Below are 19,676 nucleotides of genomic sequence, written 5' to 3'. Positions count from 1 at the left end.
TCCAGTGTATCAACATTTTCCCTCTCTTGTGGAGCCCAAAACTGGATGCAGTGCCCTGGCCAAGACAAGATAAGCAGAGCACATACTTGTTGTGTTTGTTGTGCTTACACAGTGTAGTGGCCTACAGATGGCCACATACCTGTTGCTCTCACGAAATACGTGTTATTTTGGAGAGCCAGCATTGGTTCTTGTTAAATTCCCTCAAGCAGTAAGAGTCTGCTTTCCACTCATCTCTCCAAGTGTGAGACATTTTAGCTCTTGGTGAGCAATTCAATCAGTTATTTGCCTTGATTTCCTTCCAGGCCTTTCCTTATTGCAGCAATATTTGAGGTGCCCTCCTTAGTGGTCATTAGGCAAAAGTCAAATATTAACTCCTATATTTCTTATTTTGTATATTAATTGCCATAGAATTTGTACCAGAGAAGGAACGTGATCAGTTCAGAGGTAGTCAGTAAAGCTGACATTTTATTTTTATAGATATGCCTTTTTAATTTGGACCTACAAGATGCAAAGTTTTAACTGAAACCAAATCTTCTCTTAATTCTGCAAGTTATGATGACTTACATATATTGAGTGAACAGAGCCATTCCTTGTATCTTTATGACTTGGCTTGTTTCTGTCTTTGAATGCTTCTTTACATATAGTTATTTATCTTTTTTCTTGTCCTTCAGCTCTCTTGCTTCTCTCTCTTCCTTGTAAGGACTGATCTGCTCTCCTGGAGTTTGAAACAGATATGGCCAGCCAGCTAGCCCCTGGTGAGGATGTCTCTTCATCCCAGCAATGGTGTATAGTACATGAAAATCAACTCTGTTGCCTGCTCTTTTTGGCACTTGAAAGGGGGAGCAAGGGGTATTGCTACTGTAAGTCTCAGTGTGGAGACAAGGCGGCGTTGGGTCACCTCCAGCACATTTCTGTCCGTCCCTCTCTTCTCAGATTGCATTGGAATAGTATTTTCAGTTCTGTGGTACCGAACATCATCTAGCACTCCATGTGCAAATACGCACTTGTCCCGACCCAATGTCGGGGGATGTTTCGATATGATCCCAAGGTCGAGATTAAGACGCTGGAATCGGTCAGATGTCATACAACCTTTTCCTTTTATTTGAGGGGAGAAGAGAATGGAGGGAGGAGGGAGGGCAAGGGAGGAGAGGAAAAGAATAGGGGGGGAGAGGAGGAGGAGTTTATCACCACCACTTCGAGTCTGATGATCTTCCACTGGGTCTTCGGTGGCCTCAGGCTTCGTCGGGGACCGAAGGCGGGGGAGGCTTGAGGGTGCAGGAACGGAAAGAGCGGTCTCGCGCGCCGCCGCCGCCCCCGCCGAGGGGCACGTGTGCTCCTGATACAGGGGCTCTCACGCATGCGCGGATCACAAATGCGTACGTGCGGTTCGCCACGGACGTGCTGCCCCCGCCTCTGCTCTTTTCGCGCCTTTTGTCCCTGCCTCGGCTCTTTCCGCGCCTTTAGTCCCTGCGCAGGCGCACAAGGTTGTTTTTCTCAAACAGCGCGACGCCGGATGGCGCTATAGCGGCAATGTCGAGACAAAACCGCATTTGGTACCGGTTCTCTACAGCAGTCTTTTGCGTCCTTTGGCTTTGAAAAGAACATACCATTGTTTATCCATGGACACTGAAAGCAGCTGGCATAATGAGCTTCTCACTGAAAGAAGAGTTACTGAAGACTGGATTGGGAATTTTGTGTGTTAATAACCCTAAGCTTTACCACTTGATCATTTCTTGGCAAAAGAAGTCTTCTAGGACTCTTACATGAATATATTTTTTAACAGCAGAGTCATTTATACTACTAAACAGTTCTGTTTTAATCAAACAGATGTAATTTTTTACTGTGTCTTTGGCATGTACAAAGTATCCTGTGTGGAACACGCACAATATCCGAGTTTAGGCATTTTTTCATTCACTGGAAGGAGTTTCCCATAAGAATGGAACACGGGGAGAAAAATCATGCACACAGGAATGCTGCTTCTTGCAAACTTCCTTAAAGAGCCTGTCTGAGATGAGCTGCAGTTTATGTAGAAAGCTGGGAATATGGCGATCTTGAGAATGCCCTTATTGTCCACTCAATTTACAGTTCATTCTGAAAGCCCTTGTACCACTGAGGATGTGGGAGGCAGTGTCCCTCAGAGCATCCCTGACCTACTGGCTCCTCAAAGTGTAGATGAAAGGATTAAGCAAGTGAGTGAAAACAGCCGTCTGCAGGGTGACTGCCTTCTTGAGGCTGAAGGAAAACTCTTTGTTTGTCGCTATGTGCATGAGGATGGCACTGCCATAGATTATGGACCCCACGGTGATGTGGAAGGCACAAGTGGAGAAGGCCTTTTTCCAGCCTGAAGATGAGGGGATATGGAGAATAGTGATGAGGATGTACAGATACGAGAGAATAGTAAATAGCAGAGAGTATAGTAGTGGACAACGCAAGCTTCACCGGCTCCAGGAGATGGGTGTCTGCAGAAGAGAGCTTGATCAATGGCTCACTGTCACAACAAAAGTGATCAATAACATTTGGCCCACAGAAGGGGAGCCAGGAGATAATGGTCATGGGAGAGAGGACAGAGAAGCAGCCCCCAGCCCAAGAAGCCATCCCTAGTTGGAAGGACCTCTGGCTGCTCATGATGGTGGAATATCTGAGTGGGATGCAGATGGCCACATAGCGATCAAGTGACATGACAGCCAAGAGAATGACTTCGGTAGCGCCAAAAAAGAAGTAGAAATAGCATTGTGAGATGCATCCGGGCACAGAGACAGTCTTCCCAAGAGATGAAATCTTTCATCATTTTTGGAACAATGGCTGTTGCCGCCATGTTATCGAGAAAAGAGAGATTGCAAAGGAAGAACTACATGGGGCTGTGGAGTCGATGATCAGCCAGTGTGACTGAGATGATGGTCACATTCCCAGAGACTGTCAGTACATAGATTATGAGAAACTTGATGAAGAAGAGGACATCCCGTTCGCAGACCACGGGAAAACCCAGAAGTATGAATTCAGTCACCACAGAGCTCTGAGCTTGGCAGACATCTGTGACTTCAGCTGGGCAAGAGGGTCTTAATAATGAAACAGAAAAATGTATTTCAATGGAAATGTTTTCTTAGTCCTGGTAGGTATCATTAGTTGGACTCTGGGAGGGAGAACTTCTGACACAGAATGTCTCTTTCCTTCTAACTATAGATTTTATTGACAGGAAGATTTCCACTATCTCTCTCATTAATATGGGGTAGCAGCTTGTACCCGGAATCTAAAAACTGTCATAACTTAGTTTGGAAAGAACTTTTGGAGGTCTTGTCCCGCCCTTTGCTTCAATTAGGCTAACTTCAAAATTGGGTCATATTACTTAGGGTCTTGCCTACTAAATTTGTGACCATGTCAGAGGATGGAGATCCCACAACCTCTCTGGGTTCCTGGTCCAGTCTTAACAATGCTCAGAGGAATTTCTTTTTCTCCTATCTAGTTAGAATTTCCCCTGCTGCAATTTTATCAGATTGCCTCTTCATCTTCCAAGGTGCACCTCTGAGAAAAGCGTGGCTCCATCTTCTCTATAACCTCCCGTAAAGAGTTGAAGACCGATGCTAGATACCAGGAACTGTGTTGTGCATGTCCCCCCCGCCCCTCACTGTCTCTCTCCTCATATGCTCAGCCTTCCAGCACCCTAACTCTCTCATGGTCTCTTCTGATAGTCCTTCCATTTCTTCTACATTAATCTCATACTGGGCAGCATGAGGGCAAACCAAATATTGTTTTCCCATTTCTGGCCCCACTGCTGCCAGTTAGAGGGGAACAACAATTTCCATTTACCTGCTGGATGCACTCTTGCTAATGCAGCCTGGTGGGTTGCCAGCCTTCATCAACGCAGGGGCACAGTGCTGACTCTTGATCAACTTACTGTCCGGTAGAACCCCCACATCATTTTCTGGACAGCCATTCCTTAGTCAGCCAGTCTACTGTTGCTCATCCATTTTTTCAGTACCTAAACTACCCAAATTCAGTTTGCATACACAAGTCTCCCCCCAAATGCTTTACCATCTCTATTGCTGTGTATGCAGTGCCTGACAAATGCTGCTTGAAGGGACACTGGAGCAGGCAAGTAAAATACCAAGAAAGAACAGAGTTCCAGGAGTGCAAATAATAGAGGCTTATGATCTTTATGGTAACCCTAATGGTTATCATCTGAATTAAGTCATTATCATTGTGCTGCCACCGTCTTTCCTGCAACTGTTTAGGTAGACTGATGTTTGTGATAAGAAGTGTACACGATGACAGAGAAAAAACTGCCAGAATCAACTGTATGTGAAAAGTGTACTGTTTTGAGAAACAACTCTATGTGTTGATACAGAGAAACATCACATGAGAAGACGTTCTTCACATCTAATGTAGCTTCCTCTGCCTCTCTTTACAGTAAATGCAAGCTATGCAAATTGTGAGCCTACAACTTAGTGTCCGAGAAGTGGCTTATATAATCTATTTTTGTTGACCAGGCAAAGATGAATTACGCCCTGGTCTCTACTGCCTATATCTGAATATTTTAAGGAGATTTGGGAGTGATGAATGTATGTTAGGTACCTCCATGTAGTCAGATGAGTCCAACCTGTAAGCTTCTACGTTTGAGAAGAGAGATGAGATGAGAGAAGCCAGGAAAGAAAAAATTACCCAAAGGAAAAAAGTTCCATAAACAAATCTTGTACATTAGCAGGCGACTGCTGTTACAGCTGTCTGCCCAATCTAGTGACTTTGAAATAACAACGCTGGAGTGATGGATATGTCTAATGGTTTCCCTGTGATCTAGAAGAGAGGAATCAAAGCAAAGGACTTACTGGCTGGGTGAATGAATAGGCGGAATGCCTTTTTACAAGGTCCAATAATGTTTCTCTCTCTAACTTTGCCAGAAGTCAACAGGATCCAGTGCAGGCCTTACACTTCTATGCAGTAGAAGACGTTTACAGATCATGTCCTCCTTTAAGTCTAAAGGGTAACTATATTGTTGGTGGCTGAACCTGGCTGTCATTGAGCACCTTGCTACACAAGTCATGCAGAAGGAGCGTTGTGCTTTTGGGACAATGAAAGGCCTGCCCCAAAAGAATTGTAGTCATATTACGTACCATAGAATAACTAATGGAGCCATCATTGTGGCATTCATGTGAGATGAGGGGTAGCATGAACCTTGCTCTTCTGCGCCTCAGGACAATTTACACTAGATTGTACTGGTCTCCTCACCCCTCCCATCTCTCTGAATGTTCACCAGTTTGCACCAAGTGGGAAAGTTCTTGCGGGAAAGTTCTTGCGGGAAAGTTTGAGAACAGTAGGAAAGTCCAAATGTTTATTTGAAGGGAATGGCAATCAGCTGTAAGACCTTGTTTTCGACTAGACAGGAAAGGATTTGCACCTCTTTACAGGAGTTCAGTAAACGTTTGCACCTAGCTCTCTGAAGGTGGGCCTGGTAGCTCTGTTTTACTGTTTTTGAGGTCTTAGTATTGTTCTCAGGTAAGGGGAATTCTTAAAACTTCAAATGTATTTGTGGAACAGCAACATTTGCTTTGCTTTGCTTCTTGTAAGACAGGAGAAAAATCTACCAGCTCATTATTGTTACTATTTATCTATGCCTAGTTAGAGATTTAGACAAATAAAAGTTTAAAGCAGTTGGACATATACTCCGGTGTAACTGCAATTGGATGCAAAACTTGTCCACTTGTAAATGTGGGCGTTTTCTTTCTCAAAAGTAAATGATTCGTGGTAAACTGTCAATCTCCTACAATACTAGTATACTATACTAGTGTACTGCTAATGATCAATAGTAACTTTGGAGTTAGGATCTCATTGGGCTTGGCACTGCATATATATAGAACAAACCCATTTTTAAGTGATTGCCAGAAAACATTCACAGTCTAAATATATGGCAACAGACAAACTTTTTCCTTGAATAGAGAAGTACAAAGAGTTGTTGTTTGGTTTCAATATGCCAACAACTCAGTGATCCAGACTAACAAAGGAAAAAGAGGGATTTTTTTTGAAAAAAAAAAAACAGAGTTGCAGATTTCTAATATGCTTTTGTAGATCTGGACCACAGGAACCAAACTCCTTTATGAATTCTTTTAAGAAGAAACTTTTGTTTCCATCCTAAAAAGCTTTGCACAGAAGTTCTTATTTTGCCCTCATTCCATATGAAAAAAATCTGGCTTTGATGTTATAGGCCAATGTTTGATGTTATATAGCTCAAGGCACTAACCAGGTCAGTGTGCAACTCATTTGAATTAGCATCCTGTAGCCACCATCTCACCTGGAGCTTCTGGGGAGCTAACACCTAACCTTTCTTTTAGAGGAGGCCTCATGACAGTAGTACAAATGGATCTAATGCCACAGCTCCCCTGTCATCATGCCCCAAGGGAAGTAGGTAAGGCGTGAATGAATACAGCAGTCACTCCAACGTTGCTGTTGGTTGGCATCCAAAGGAAGAAATGAGCCCCGAGGCCCTGAGTTATGTGTATGTCAGCTGCCCTGAAGAATGAGTTACATATTGTCACTTGTGCCTAATCAGCCTCCACGGAACTGTCTGTGGGATCCAGGAAAGTGATTTGGCTTGTTTGCAGAAATCTGTAACTTAGATGTAAGCTAATTCACAATCAATGTGTACAATCACTCAGCACCTCCTGAGAATGGTGCAACTTCCTAATGCAGGTGTCTGCCTTATCTGGCCTGAGTTGCCGCCTGGAGGTGCTCCATTGCTTGTGAACTGCAAACAGGTTTCTGGTCTCCTACAAGTCTGCCTGTTAGATGGTAATAACAGATGGTGTCACTGACATGATCTGCTCCTGTGATTTGCAGTGAAGAAACCAAAGCTTCTGAAGAATCAGGCAACTTCTTTCACTGAACAGACTTAATGGGCAATGCTAAGGTTATTACCTCATCTGGCATTGTCTTTTCTGATCTTCTGTGCGACTGGTTTAACGGGGAGAAGAAGAACAATTAAAATACAGATGGTGCAGATTGTAAAGACATTTTACAAAGGACAGGACAGAGGAGGAAATAGTTCTTGGATATTTGAAAGAGCTATGGTTGCCTGAAAAGATTGAAGTTTTACAGTGTGACTGCATTTGACAAAAGATCGATCTGGGGAGCAGGCTCCAGGTTGTTTATTGTTCACTCAGTCAATGTAATGAAGTGAGTCATCATTATCAGTAAAGTTTGTTGCAAGAAGGCTTCTCCTCCCTCCTTTTCCCATAATAAGATTTTTTTCTTTTTGCATTTTCATTCTTTATCGTCTTTAACGCAAAACCACCTATTTGTCTTTATCATTTGAATAATTAATGAGGAGCTATATTGCAACAGTGATGATAACAAAACATTCCACATAACACATTTATTTAGTTGATATCAAGAGGTTCAGAGTGGTGATAGTAAAACCAGTCAGAATTTAGCTAGCTAATGTGGGTGAACTAGTACTGAGTCCCAAGGTCCCACGTGTATTGGTTTCTGAAGAATGGGAAACAGTCTGCTAACTCAGATTTTGATATGTTCCCATTCACCAGAGGATGAAACCGTGCTTTTAGAGAGACCTACTGTTCATCTTCATGTATGACTACACTGACAATGATCACAGTCTAGAAAGAACAGTAATGAGAGAATTTAATGTGCTAAGCCAGTGGTGGTGTTTGCATTTACAAGACTGTGTGCTGTCCCAGGGGAGATATCTTCCCTCCCCCTTATTCTTTGTCCGTTACTTAAAACCCTTCATCATTTGGTGTTGGAGAATTTGCCTGGAGAAGAGAGACAGAGCTCAGCCGTAGCTAGTGCATTAGAACATCAGGAGCATGAAACATCTTAGACTTAAACCCTGACTTTCATCTTGTTACAGAGGTAACTAACTTACTATGCATGTGAAAATTTTTGAAAGCAGACTTTTTGGAAAGTGGCTTTATTTTCTTGCAACACCTCTAGTTTCAAATACATCCGGAGTTTAGAAGCCTCAGCAAAAAGAGGATCTCTTCTTGTCCCTTAAACTTTGTCATGGTTTTCTTTGATTGGAAAGAAATTGGAAGAGATAAGTAGAAACTGACTTCAGTGACATGTTTTTCTTTTGAAATCTTATTTTAGTCCTCTCAGCTTTCTTTCTGAAATTGGATTTGGCTGTACAGTGGTATTATGAACTACAGAAGCTGTATAATTTTCCATATTTTGAAATCAGGAATAAACAAGAAGCCAGTACTGATGGAAAAGAAAACAAAAGTATTGAGTAGTTTATTGACAGCATGCCTTCATGTTAGAGAGTCATTTCCCTTTCATGTCTCTGCTGATTCATGTTTCATATACAATTAAATTTAAAATCTAGCATTGAATCCTCCCTCTCCTCTCGCCCCCAGTTATTCACAGCACGAGACACATAAGTAAGTGTTGCAATGGCAAACTGAACCATGGTCAAGAATTTCATCCTTGTGGGTTTCACAGATGGCGGGAAGTTGCAGATCTTTGTGGTTTTCCTTGTCATCTACACCTCAGTTATAATTGGAAATTTAGTGATTGTCACCATCAGCGTCGTGGACCGTGGGCTCCGTGTGCCCATGTATTACTTTATTTGGAACTTTTCACTCTTGGAAATTGGTTTCACTTTCTCTGTCATTCCTAAGGTCTTGTTCAACCTAGCATCAGGAGAAAACACAATGTCTGTGACTGATTGCTTTTGTTCAATTTTTTTTATGTTTCATCTTTGGCATGACCGAGTTTCTTCTCTTGGCAGCAATGCCATTTGACAGATATGGAGCCATCTGCTACCTCTTGTCTTACTCCACCATAATGAGCAATGGGCTTTGTAGCTTATTAGTGCTTGGTTCATGGGGGCTGAATTTTGCACTTCTAATTGGCCCATCAATTGTTGTCTTCCAGTTACCCTTTTGTAACCAAAACGTTAACCATTTCTTCTGGGACAGTGCACCTTTGGTAAAACTTTCCTGCACAGAAACAACCTGTCCTAGTTCTTGTTAACTTCTCATGTTAACTTCTCAATAGCTGTTTTTCTTCTCCTGGGCGCTCCATTATCACAGTCCTGTCTTATGCCAATATAATTTCCACTATATTGCACATTTCATCTGCTTCAGGGAAGCAGAACGCCTTTTCCACTTGTGCATCTCACCTATTGTTGTCTTCATCTCTTCTGGGAGCTGCGTTTTCATGTATGTTAAACCTGTACGCATGGGTGGGCTCGACATCAGCAAAGGGGTAGCTATTCCCAACACAGTGGTATTTCCTCTGCTCACCCCATTCATCTTCAGTCTGAGGAACAGGCAGGTTCAAGAAGCCCTGCAAGAATATTTCTCCATGTGCAGTTCTTACAGAGCAATTGCGAGTCTGATGAGACGTGAAAAGTAAAGAAACTTTGCAGGGAATCACCTTAAAGGCTGAAGATGTACAAATATTCCAAGTATGCATTTGTGCAGTGAGTGTCAGAAACTTTGCTGTTGTCTCTGATCGGTTGTCCCTCACTCCCTTTTTGCCTACATGACAAATCCTGGTGGAAGATGAGTCTCCAGTACACTTTAGCAACGTGGCAGCTGGTTCTGAAAAGAGAACCAGGCATCCGATACACACCATACTGGAAACACAAAAGTGATTTAGGAGGGCAAGAGTAAGAAGAGAAAGACCATATTGGTGTATGAAGATGGACTGCAGCAAACTGAACTTGCCACAGGAATGTACACTGGGTGAGGTTACAGAAGAAGGACGTTTTTATCGGATCTAGAGAGTGGTCAGTGCTGTGGATTTGCAAACTTTAGCTTACAAGCTCTGTTTATTTTGTTTCTGTGCTGGCGGAATTTTTCTTTCAGTTTAGGGGAAACAGAACCACGGTTATTCTGTCAGGGACCCCGATGGGTGGTGGCAGAGTTTAAGGCATATGTATTTGCCTACTGCCTGAACCCTTGCCTTGTAGTGCCTGTATTGTGTTATAGCTTTGCCTTCTGTGGGAAGTATGGACTTTGAATACTCATTAATGGAGAGCATCTAAAAATCTGTCAGTGCATCTCAAGATCCACCTTCTGGAAGAGCACTGAGAGTCTAGGGGTAGAGATGGTATTTGTACTTTTGGGGGCCTTGGGTGAAGATATATTCAACTTCATCTAGTGGGAAAACCCTTGAACTTTCAACATACAAGAGAATGAAAAACTCCAAACTTGTTTTGGAACACCTTGCAATTCCGAAGCTGTTAGGAACATTTTCGGGGTGGCTGATTTTAAAATCTGAAACCAGAGTTCCGGAGAAGAAAACGTCATGCTTTTTGAGTTCCTGTTTGTTCTTTACCATCGTCACTTGCAGCTGAGGCCATAGCTGGTTGTGCTCATCTAAGATGACTCTGGGCATGAAGGTCATGCTGGCTTTCTTACAACCAGCTCTTTCTAGATGAATTTTCTGTCCTAGCCTTGCTGTTTTGCTTGACCTCTGTAGTGGACCCTGATAACTGCAGGTATTGTTTATAGCGCTTTCATTTTTGAGTCTGAATTGAAAAGACTATTTTATTTTAAGAATAAAGAGAAAATGCTATGTTATAAGAAAATCAAGCATTTTGTTATTTGTTTATTTTTACTCAGGAGAATAACCCTTCGGCCTTTGCCCAAAAGACAGCTCCCTTTTCTGGTTTCTTAAAATGGCCATGTAAAAATACATTTGTCATTTTAGGCCTGTCATAATCATGTAAGTCCACAAGCAAATTAAAAGTGGATCATTTCAACCTATCACCTGTTTCTTCCCTGATGCCAATTATGAAAACTACAAAAGTTTCAATTACTGTGGGATCATCATTTCTCTTTAGAGCTGCCAGGCTTAGGAAAAGTTAGGAAAGTGTGTTAATTGAATGGTCTGGAACTGGTAAAGCCTGAAAAGTTTCTGCAGGTATTCTTCAGAACTATTTTTCTTGTACGGAAGTGAAGCATTTAGTGTGTCTAGTGAAAGAAGAAAAAAAAGAATCACTTGAAGCTGTTTTGGCAACAGATGCAGGCCGGGATTTTAGCAAACGCTTGAAAACATGAGCTCAGTCATTAGCTAGCGTCTCCGTGAACACATTTTTAGGTTATAGAGTAAGCTGCAAATCAGTCCAAGACTGTGTCTTATGTGTGCAAACTAAGCATTAAAATGCTGTTCTTACTCTCTGTCGGGAGCAGTTCACATCTCCACATCAGTACAGCTAAGAAAACCACAAAACCAGACGTTCCCTTTTTCCCTTTAAGTCTTGCTAGTTGAAGCTTGGGTGTGGTCAGAAATAGTTATTTATTTATTTATCTATCGGATCATTTATTTATTTATTTCCTAGAGAGAAACTAGAAATATTAGTAGATTTATAAAGTGTGTCTCTGTTCTAGACTTCGGCATAGTACCTGCAATGGGATTTCATTTAACTGATTACTACTTTAAAAAGAGCATTTTCGGAGCTTTGTAAAACATAACACTGAACCTGCAGGACCTGGTGAAATCAAAGACCATCTTTGGAGGATCTTAGCTGACAGTGTTAGTGAAGGCAACAAAAGGGGTTTTCAGTAAGACGGGACTTGCTTAATGGAGATTTAAATCCATTGAAAATACTGTAGATTTAAAAACTCACCAGTCTTCCCATTGTTGCTGCTCTGGCAGGGACCCAGTCTTACTGAAGGAGGCATGGAGGCTTCATGGTTGTTGTAAAATGTGCAAGTAGGGTAGCCAAGCAGGATAGTGTTACAATAAGTAGGTAGGGGAGGAAGTAAATCAGGCCATCCCTGTACACAGTAGTAGGTTCAGAAGGGAAGTCCTGTGTTAGTGAACGCAGCTGCTCTTTTTTGTGTAATTTTGTCACATGGATCAAGCACAATCTTGAACCTAGTTATGTTGCGTGCCAACACCAAGGCCCAGCTTGGGATGTTGCATCTCGGCGCGTATCACACATTGGCAATGCCTCTGAACAAGTGTGAGTGGGCACAGCTTTGCCCATCACAGATGCATCCTCTGATCACAGAAAGGCTAGAAATATGGTAAAGGGCATTAGCTGTTTGTCTGAACACATTGCTCCACAGAAGTGGGAGAAGATTCAGGACTATTGTGTCTGTCATGTTGGTATACTGTGAGTCTAGCCGCTGGAACTGGAGTCCCACTCTGCAGGGGTAAAGTCCACGTATAAACTACTGGGATCATTTTAAAGATTTCTGAGTCTTGATTCTGTAGAAGACGTGATGAGTAACTCAGATATATCTGTCTGAAACACCACAGAGTTCCACTTCCATACCAGTTCTTCACTGGCTCCACAAACATATTGAGATGGGAGGAGAGTTAATAACTGTTCCTAGTTTTCTCCTGAGGAAAATTAGCCCTGAAAAGAAAGAAATAAATAAATGATAACATGACACGTAGAAGAAATGTCTTGCCATTTTATTTAAAACTAGCTAGACAGAGAAAAATATCAAGAGCAGAAATATCTTTGGGAAAGGTTGAAAAGGATCAAATCGAAACTTATCTACAGGAAAAATTAATCAAATGTCCTTAGGAAAAGAAAATATACAATTCATAGGCTTCTTCTTACCTTCCTTTTTAAAAAAAATATATAGATTGGATCAAGAGTCCATCTTTTGGGGAAAACATGTCCTCCTGAAAGCTTCTTCTGGGACTTGCTCCTCAGATGGTGGATGGGGGATCTGAGGATGGGTATCACCAGCGTCATCAAAGCAGCAGTAACTTTGCTGAATTCCAGGGAGTAGCTTTGCTTGTGTCAGACACTAACAAGCATAGAATAACATTGTTAAGACTTGAATAGACGGTGATAATGAATGATAACGATTAAAAACTAACCACTGGTGACTTGTATTATTAATGAATGTCGGCCTAGTGAAATTCTGTTTTAAAGTTTGAAACTGGTCTAATTTATCAGTCCTCTGAACATTCCCATGACAGTGGTGATTAATTCTGTCATATATATGTGAGAGAGAGAGAGAGAGGTACACACACACACAAAATTCTTTGATGTTTATACGCATATGCTTAGTTGCAACACAAGGCAACCGATGCATATACGGGCTGATCTCTGCAAAAAAAAGGAAACAAAAGTAACGTTTCAGAAGAAATGTCCAGTTTCTTGGGCACAGAAGGGTAGCTTGGTTTATATGATGGTGGCACCAAGTGTGGGTAGCGATGCCATCATTCAGCTGCTAAGGGTGAACATGGAGCATGATGAGCCATTCAAAGTTACACTATAGTGCAACAGGTTGCAAATGACCACTACCATCAATTCAGGTTGGATGAAGGCAACCGAAGGAAGTCCAGGAACTTGGAGAAGAAGGTTGGGATTCACAGGTAGCCGTTACAAAGGCCTATTTTTCCAAGATAAGGCTGACAAAGATTGGGGAAAATCACCAAGGTGAACAGGATATCTAAGAAGGGCACGTGGCTGAGGAAGAAGTACTTTGAAGTGTGGGACTGGTGGTCAGACTCGATGGTGGAAATTATGCTGGTGTTCTCCAGGAGAGTGAGCAGATAAATCAGCAGCAGCAGCAGAGTGAAGATTTGCATCTTTCAGGTGGAAAGGCCACCAGAAAGAATTCCCTGTGCCAAGTCTGCTTGAGAGGATCCGTCTGAGTGCCTGGCCTATTGAGAGGACTGTCACTTCAATCTGAAGTTACACAAGCATCTCTGGGGAGATGACAGATGTGAAAATGTTGCCAAAAGATGGCAGCTGCTAAGGAAGAAGTATGTGGGTACTGGAGGTGCTGACTGCAAAAGTATGTGGAAGATGAGAGGGTCTGCTTCATTAGGGTTATCTGATCAAGGACCTTTTCAATGCAAAGATGATAATAAGTAAAGGGGGAAGCAATAAAGAAGAGCACAGAGGGACACAAACCTGGGAGGCAAGGGATAATGGAGACAATGGCAAAGACCAAAAGTCTTCAATCACAAGTTGATGGGCCATTAAGAAACTCCAGACACAGCTTTGGAGAGCCCCCCCTGTAACTTCGTAACAGCTGAGAAGGGGTACCAGAGGAACTGAGGCTTTGGGATATTCGAGGGGTGAAGTTAGAAAGGAATATTTGGCGGAAGAGGACTGGGGAGGAACAAACTGGAGTGGACAGTTACGGGTGTAAATCAGGGCCAGTCAGTGCTTGTCTGTCTGAGCCCTGCGCCTGGTCACCGCAGTCTGTCCTGTCTTCTTATTAATCCCTTTCTTAACTCTCTCTCTGCATAGTGTCACTCTATCCGTGTGTATGTGTTCTACACAGACTAAGTGCCAGCTAATGGGGGGACCGGCATGAGTGGATTTGGTGCCAGCTACCAAACAGGAAAGAGGAAATATATAGATATACGTGTCTATGTGCATATATTTATACAGACCTACATAAACACACATCATGATCTTCCCTTGCTAAGTACATTTTAAAAATCATTCAAGTTTCTGCCCCTCCCTGCTTTAGGATAGGAATACCTTACTAATGCATTTTTGTTGACACATTGTGTCTCTATTCGCCCTTATTTCTAGCATGCAATCTAACTACATGTACGAGCAAACAGTCTAAATTGCTTGGACAACAGATTTTTCTGAAGTATTTTCTTTTTCTTGTCCTAAAACAATTCAAGAGTATAATACTCATGTGTGTCGGTCCCTTTAGGGCCTGGATTACCTTCAGTAGCCACCAATGGTTCTCTGAATAATGAAAAGTGAAAAATGGAAAGAATATATTCACATTTGTGAACAAGCCATCAATGTTAAAATCATCATCCCAAATAACAAATCTGTTCTGGGGAGGGAAGGGAGATAAATATCTGTCAGCAATGTCTACACTCAGCCTACAATTAAACTTCTCTATGTGCTATTGTTGAGCAAACGAAGTGGCTCCAGACTGAGGGAAGATACTCCAGGTAGCTCTGTTGAGGGTTAACTAGAAATTCATTACTAATTGTTGAGGGTTGACTAGAAATGCATTATTAGGAAACAGGCTGTACTTGATAGGTGGACAGTTGGTTTATAGGAGTGTAGCCTGATAGATGCTGCTCGTATATTAAAAGTTTAAATATAACCAGGATGTCCTTTGAGATGTCAGTAATAATTGATTTTGGATTCTTTGAGGCAAACCAACCAAGGACACTATGGAAACAGTGGACAACACACCTGTCCTTTATATGAACTATTCTCGTTATAATACTAAAAATCACACCCCCCCTACTGTGGGACCCTCCCTCGATTAAGGAGACCCCTACTCTCTGAGCGTGCTCTGTAAAGCTGTACTTATCTTGTTAATATGTATTAGCATGTACCAATCAGGTAGCAAAAAGATTATGTAATGGATTACGTGTGCTACATTCGTACTGTATAAAAAGGGCTGTCGGTAGAAAGCTCGCACACTTTGATTTGTGGGAAACCACTGAACGCCCAGGCTTACGTAAACCTGAAATAAGTAATCAATGTCTCTCCGGAGTGTGCGATTATTGGCCTATTGCACACCGGGCAAAGAATCTGCTTTTTGGGCAACAGCTCCACTGCACATTCACAGGCATTTAATAAAGCCATTACTGTGCAAAGACTATCAGCTGGGAAGGAGCAATTAACTCGTCTCATCCAACATGAAATCTTTAGGGGAAAAATGGATCGCTTAAAAGGCATAACGGGTCTGCAGAACTTTAAAAAGTAGCCTAATTGATAAATCAGCGTGGAAAACCACAGAGTATCTTAACCAGCAGCAAAAATCCAGCTCTTGTAAAGAGTCATGAAAAGGGCTCCTGATGGATCAGCTGTTGCAGAGTATGTCAGCTCTACAGATTCAAGGAATATAAGGATCTCTATTTCATTTCCCTGCGTTTCTTTTCATTTTGGGTGGTAATGATGATTAAAATTTGTGAGCAAGTCTACGCAGCCTCCTCGGGGTAAGATGGCTTTGGGCTAAGATGGCTTTGGTAACAATTGCTGGTAAGTTAGCAGAGTGAGTGCAAATGACTTGTGGGAACAGAATACCCAAACCCGTCTGTTCTGAGAACTCTTTCTGAAGTATACCGCCATACCATAATGGCAGCTTTGTCCCTCACTTAACTCAACAAACTTGAGGCTCTTATTATCACAAATGAAGCTCTCTGTCCCACATGCCTCTCTGTCTCACCTTACCCCTCGCAAAGGAAGTCCTTTGACAAGGAAGGAGCACATCCACTTGATCTGAATGGCAGGGCATGGGTGACGGGCTCTGTCAATGTTCTGAAATTTGTTTGACACCAAAGTTGAAAGCTTCCACTGGGAGTCAGAAAATTACATTCCTTAACTGCTAAGAGAAAGAAAATAATGAAGATATTTTCACTGGGAAAAAGTGGAGGTTGATGGGTGATTACAAACAGGCAACACAGCTGAGGAGCAGACAGGATGGGCCAGGACTGTGTTTTGTGTACCTAACTGCACAGACATGCAGAAATAAAGGAAGATATCTGCATATACACATAGGCAAAAGAGGGGAGCGTTAATGATTTGGTAAAGATTGACTTAGCCTTTGGGTGCTTCTTAAGCAAACCACCCCTGTTCACAACAAAAAGCAGCAGCTTGTTTTGATTCAGCATAGCACGAGGGATTTTTGTTACAGCAGAATGATCCTGGTTCAAACTGAAATTAGAGCTTTCATGCAGAAGTTCTTCTCATTTTGGTTTTGCTTTAGCTCAGCCACAGCAGCTTCCATCTGAAGTTCCAAACATTTCCATCTGCAAGAACAGAACTCCAAAGAGTTTTGGCTCCTGCAAGTTTTTCCTTCCCACCCCCAACCCTGCTCTCATTAATTTTGTTGTCAAACCTCAGACCTAGACAAAGGGTTGGATGATGAATGCCCTACTCCTACCAGCTGCATTTATATTAAGGATGCTGCTTTTTCTCTCTTCTTGATATGCAAGATGCATAAAGGCAGTCACAGCCTAACAGACGTTTTTTACAAGTATTGTTATTAGTACCTGGAAAAATGACCAGCTGATATTTGGATTGCCAACAGAACACATAAGCACCCTGGGGGGATGACTCAGCCTTTTTCTTCCTTCCTGTTGCTCCCACTAATGGTTTAGTTTGGGTCAGGTCTCAGACTGAAATAGATCTGTTCTCAGCAATTTTCCCACCCATAGGAACACGGCAGTAAAACATGTGCGAGACAGCAGAACAGTGAAAAATGCAGCATCCCCTTCCCACCTCAAGGACCTTTAAGAGCACTGCCTTATCTGTATGCAAATGACATATGTGCCCTTCTGGTACTTGGTACTACTGAAAGTACGACAGGCTAGACAGGAGTTGGCATTTGACGAGACCCATCACCAGTTCTGTCTTCAGCTTTCTCTTCCTGCGAGCCAACTCAGAGGGACATTGTTGTTACTTTGGGTATCAGTTTTTCTCAGTGCATCTCAGAAGACCCTGGTCTCCTGGAAGGTGACCCCTGTCCCATTTCTCTGGGCCCTTCGGTCATTTGGTTTTTCAACAAGAATGCGAGGTGAAATTTGGTTTGTCCCATCTGAAGGGGAAGCAAAAAGGCCCATGGGTGAATTCCCCGTGGTATTGGAATTGACAGCCTCCTGGGAATCACCTGCATGCATCGTGGTGGATAATTTAGAAAGGTTCTGCCCTGAAAGTCTTAAAAGGAGGATCACAGTGAGCATGAATGATAATATCAGCACATCTTATTTGCAGCTGAATATACCTGAGGCCAGAAGAAAGTGTTACACGTCACTTTGCCGGACACCTGAGAAACAACATGCTGTTCACCACTGTCCATAAGCCTTCTGGCAATGAATCAGACCTTGCTCATACTAAAAAGCCAGAGCTCCCGAGATATCTCCTTGCAGCCAGAGCTCCTTGCAGGTTCTGGCTCCGGGCAGTCACACAAGCACATACCTTTCCTTAGTGAATAGGCTGGTTTTCAAAGAAAGACCTTAAACACTCAGAAGACACAAATTTGCAAATAGATGTGGTTGTTTTGCAAATGCTAAGCAAACAAGAACAGTAAAGGTTAATGACTGTAAAAAAAACCAAACCAAACCAAACCAAACCAAACCAAACCAAACCAAACCAAACCGAACCAAACCAACCCCCCCCCCCAAACAACAGAAAAAACAAAACAAAACAAAACAAAAAGAACAGATGAGATGAAGAAGTTTTAGCAATGGATCTGTGAACTTCTACTTGGGGGAGGGCGAAGTCTTTCCCAAGTATCCTTTTCTTTTTCTCACTCCTTGTTCTCATGTCTATCTCATTTTTCATGACTAGCCCCACCACAGCTAGCACAATCCCCAAACCTGCAATTCAGAGCACACACGTGGAGCAGTAGTCTGTACAAGCAGCACTGCCAGATTGCTGAAGCTGCTGGTTTTCAAGATGCACATGCCTGATTACCCCCAGTAGCTTTCTGGGTGGTCTTTCTTGGTCTCTTATGGAGGAAGACTGTAGTTCTTGGTATACAGTTCCCACATGCAAGAATGTTCTCTTTCCCTCAAAGGAATAAGGCAAAGACATTTTCTTCCACTACCTTTTAGTGAAGACTCACGTTTCTGAAAGGCGTTCTTCCCTCTCCCCCGCCGCCACCTTTCTAAAAGTGTTCTGAAAGCCAGACACCTCCAGAGCTGTGCCTGGTACATAATACATTCCCTCCACATCATCCCTACAGTTTTGAGGAGAAATAGGCGTGTTTTGTAGCCAGTGGTGCGCAGCTAGCGTGCACTCTCAGTGCAGGCCACAGCTTTCCTGATAGCTTTTCTCGAGGCTTGCTTGACCTCTCTGTTCCTCAGGCTTACAGTGGGTTGACCGGGGGTGTGAGGATGGTGTCAAAAAAGGAGAAGGTTTGGTTCAGGTTTCTTAGTGGAGGTGTCCCAGGCAGCAAACAGACAGAAGAAGTGTCCCTTAGAAAATGCTGACCACAGTGATGTATGAGAAGTCTTTCGCTTCTCACACACGGTGGAGGAGGCCTTCTGCCTCCCCATGCTCAACGGGATCCTCAGGAAGGCAGCTGTAATGCAGACATAGGATGCCAGAGTGAACAAAAATGGCAAGACTACATCTGGGATGGACATTACAGTAGCCTGGTGTCACTACAGGAGAGCTCCAGCAAAGAGATCAAGTCCCAGAAGTGGTCGATTGGGCTGGGGCCACAAAACTTCAACTGGCTTGAGAAGGATGTGATGATTGTGGAACTAGTCATTCCCCCAAGCCGAGAGCCAGCTGCCAGCCGCAAAAACACCTTCCAGTTCATCATGCTTGTATAGAGCATGGGGTGACATATGGCCAGGTACTGATTGTAGGACATGGTGGCCAGCAGGTAACACTCAGAGACTGCAAGAGATTGAAAGAAATAGAGCTGAGCCATGCAGTCCTGAGCAGAGATGGTCCTGTCCCCAGTCAGGAAGTTGGCCAGCAGCCTGGGCAGGTTGATGGAAGTATTGCAGATCTCCAAGCTGGACAAATTCAACGGAAGGAAATACATTGGGCTGCAGAGATGCTGGTGTGTCACCACCAGCACAACCGTGAAGGTGTTCCCAAGCACAGCCTCTGCACAAACAATGAGAGAGAGGAGGAAGAGAGGCACCTGGAATCAATCAAGTGCTTTCCTGAATCCCAGCAGGAGGAAGTTTCTTGGTGACGTCTGTTTTTCCCATTCCCCTTTCTCCATGCAGCACAAATACACTTAGCTTTGTGTATGGGGAGGCAGAAGCTAACGTTGCTTGCTGAACTGCTGCAT

The 19,676-nt window shown here is 42.9% G+C and overlaps 1 pseudogene; it reads right to left on the bottom strand.

The window, feature by feature from the left end:
- Window positions 1-1,531: 1,531 nt before the first annotated feature.
- Window positions 1,532-19,676, bottom strand: LOC148051819 (olfactory receptor 6M1-like; annotated as a pseudogene).

Source organism: Nipponia nippon, unplaced genomic scaffold (genome assembly GCF_047370975.1).
Source record: "Nipponia nippon isolate SJK-2023a ecotype South Korea unplaced genomic scaffold, ASM4737097v1 scaffold_53, whole genome shotgun sequence".
Taxonomy (NCBI): domain Eukaryota; kingdom Metazoa; phylum Chordata; class Aves; order Pelecaniformes; family Threskiornithidae; genus Nipponia; species Nipponia nippon.
The sequence above is the reverse complement of the archived record's forward strand: the minus strand, read 5'-3'. Positions and strand labels throughout refer to the sequence as shown.